This window comes from Myotis myotis, unplaced genomic scaffold, assembly GCF_014108235.1.
Source record: "Myotis myotis isolate mMyoMyo1 unplaced genomic scaffold, mMyoMyo1.p scaffold_m19_p_1, whole genome shotgun sequence".
Taxonomy (NCBI): Eukaryota; Metazoa; Chordata; class Mammalia; order Chiroptera; family Vespertilionidae; genus Myotis; species Myotis myotis.
This window is the reverse complement of record NW_023416313.1, coordinates 116,283,331-116,286,594: the sequence shown is the minus strand read 5'-3', so window position 1 is coordinate 116,286,594 and position 3,264 is coordinate 116,283,331. Positions and strand designations below refer to the sequence as shown.

Here is a 3,264-nt window from a genome sequence, read left to right as displayed (position 1 = left end):
AGACAAAAAGTTGACAGAGGTCTTTGTTCCTTTACTGAGACCTCCCTGCCACAGTGCTGACAGGCAGTCACCATATGTGAATCCCCATCAACCTGGCTCACACTGTTCACGCTCACCCTGGTGACTCCCTGAGACCCTACCCCATTCAATCTGCAGCCTAACCCAAGCTGTTTACTTTCAGTCTGTGTCTTTCAATCTGAAGTGGATCTCAGGTAGACAGCATATGAATGAGTCTTGTTTTCTTATCCATTCAGCCACCCTACATCTTTTGATTGGAGCATTTAATCCATTTACATTTAAAGTGATTATTGAGAGAAATGTAGTTATTGTCACTTTATTATTCACTAGAGGCCCGATGCACAATATTTGTGCACAGGTAGGGTTTCTATGCCTGGCCAGTGATCAGGGCCAATCTCTGGGGCAACCAGCAGACTGATGGGCGGGGGGGGGGGGGGGGGGCGGGGAGGAAGCCCACTGGCACCTGCCTTGGCCAGCCTGGTGCCACCCGCTCACTGGCCCCACCCCCTGCCACTGCCACCAGTTGCCTCCCTCTGCAGGGTGACTGGCAGGGCAATCGGGGGTCCCCACCTAGAATCCGCCCTGGCTGGCCTGGGGCCTGCAGGCTGGGGGCAGCTCCTGCATTGAGCGTCTGCCCCCTGGTGGTCAGTGTGTGTCATAGAAACCTGTCGTTTCACCGGTCATTCTGCTGTTCAGCCGATTTGCATATTAGGCTTTTATTATATAGGATATTTATGTTATGTTTCACCCTTCTTCTTACTGCAGTCCCTTGAACATTTCTTGTAACACTGGTTTGGTGGTGAACTCCTTTAGCTTTTTCTTGTCTGGGAAACTCTTAATTTGTCCTTCAGTTCCAAATGATAGCTTCGTTGGGTAAATAATCTTGGTTGTAGGTCCTTGCTTTTCATCACTTTGAATATTTCAAGCCAATCCCTTCAGGCCTGCATAGTTTCTGATGAGAAATCAGTTGACAGTCTAATGGGAGTTCCTTGTAGGTAACTAACTGCCTTTCTCTCACTGCTTTTAAGATTATCTCTTTGGCTTGCTCCCAGCTAAGGCTCCACCATGGCTCCGAAAGGCAGCTCCAAGTAGAAGTCCGAGGATGACCTGACCCTTCAGGATTTCAGTTGCAACTTCTCAGCCAAGTCCTCTGCACTCTTCTTTGGGAACACCTTCATTGTGTCTGCCATCCCCATCTGGTTATACTGGCAGATATGGCATATGGATCTTATTCAGTCTGCTGTTCTGTACAGCGTGATGACACTCATAAGCACTTATTTGGTAGCCTTTGCCTACAAAAATGTGAAATTTGTACTCAAGCACAAAGTAGCACAGAAGAGGGAAGATGCTGTTTCCAAAGAAGTGACTCAAAAACTTTCTGAAGCTGATAATAGAAAGATGTCTCAGAAGGAAAAAAAATCAAAGAATCTTGTGGAAGAAGAATGAAGTTGCTGATTATGAAGCTGCAACATTTTCCATCTTCTATAACAACACTCTATTCCTGGTCTTGGACATTGTTGCATCCTTCTTTATATTGAAGAACTTCAACCCCACAGTGAACTATATTCTGTCCATAAGTGCTTCATCAGGTCTCATCGCCTTCCTGTCTACTGGCTCCAAATAGACCATGTCAGCTTCACCCTTGGCTTTGTATCTATGGGTGGTCTTTGGTATATGGAAAAGTAGCTGGGTGGTCAGGGTGGGAGACACATAAGATGTTTTTATAGTCTGGAGCTTGAGGGTTTGAAAGACCCAACAAAATGTAATTCAATATTTGTTTAATGGCTCTTTTTTTTGACAAACTGTTGAAATTACATGAATTGAAAGGGAAACTCAGAGTACCAAGACATTTATTAAAAAGGCAAATGTGTCTGGCAATGTGCTATAATCACAAGAGGAGAAAATAACTTGTTTCCTTGATCTGTCAGAGATCACAGTAACCTGGACTGAACTGTAAGTATTTGCTATAGTAGCAAGAAGTTAATAGCTGGTTCTGTGTGTTCCAAGTACAATATTACAACTTTTTGGGAACCATAAATATCAGAGTGAATCCTCTTTTCTCCTCTTACCTCTGCCTGGGGGGTGGGATTGAACTGCATGCTTACAAATCTCTGAATTTGTGATTTGAAATAACTCAATTAAAGTTAAAACATGGTTTCTCCAATTTGGGGAAAGGAAACTTAAAAAGAAAAGATTATCTCTTTGTCCTTAACCCTTAGCATTTTAATTATGATGTGTCTTAGTGTAGACCTCTTTGGGTTCATCTCTTTAGAGACTCTGCACTTTCCTGACTTGTGTGTCTATTTCCTTTGCCAGGTTAGGGAAGTTTTCCATCATTATTTTTTCAAATAGGTTTTTTAATCCTTTGCTGTCTCTCTTCTCCTTCTGGTACCACTATATTCTGAATGTTGGTAAGCTTGTTGTCTCAGAGTACCACAGTCTTTTTGCAGCAAGGGTTCAGGAATCTGGAGAAGGGACTGTGACATAAATGGATACTAGACAAGAAATATAAATTTGGAAGGCATTTTTGGGGAGCCAGGAGGAAACCAGCTCTCTGGTGGAGTGGCTTTCTGAATGTCTGGACCCACGGCTTTTTATTCACACATTTTGCCCTTTAGCAAAGCAGATATACATATCAAAGGTAAGGTTTGGTAAACAATAAAGGATTATCATGTTAGGGGAATTGCCCTCAGCTGTTTGGCAGCAGGTAATAATATGCAGATCTTCAGCCCTGCTGAAGATGTCCATCAGCCTTCTGAGGAATTTCTCTCATTTATTATGCTAACTACTGTTCTTAGCCTCCAGCATCAGAGGTCCCTTAAACTATCCTCCTTTAAAAAATTTTTTTTTTTTTGGCGTTCTGATTGGGTGTTTTCAGCTACCTTATATTTGAAATTGCTGTTGAATCATCTGCTTCATGTAATCTCCTGATGATTCCTTCTAGTGTAGGCTTCTTTTAGGTTATTGCATTCTTCATTTCTGACGGTGTTATGTTTTCTATGTCCTTTTTACTGTTTTCTCTCTCTTTGCTAAAGTTCTCACTGAATTGACCTTTTTCCCCCTAAGTTTATCAAGCATCCTTATAACCAGTGTTTTGAACTCTGTATCTGATAGGTTGCTTACCTCCATTTCATTTAGTTATATTTCTGGATTTTTCTCTTGTTCTTTCATTTGATATATGTTTCTTTTTCTTATCATTTTGGCTGCCTCTCTGTGTTTGTTTCTGTGTATTAAGTAGATGTGCTA

The 3,264-nt window shown here is 42.0% G+C and overlaps 1 pseudogene; it reads left to right on the top strand.

The window, feature by feature from the left end:
* Positions 1–1,083: 1,083 nt before the first annotated feature.
* On the top strand, positions 1,084–1,669 carry LOC118660287 (annotated as a pseudogene).
* Positions 1,670–3,264: the final 1,595 nt, after the last annotated feature.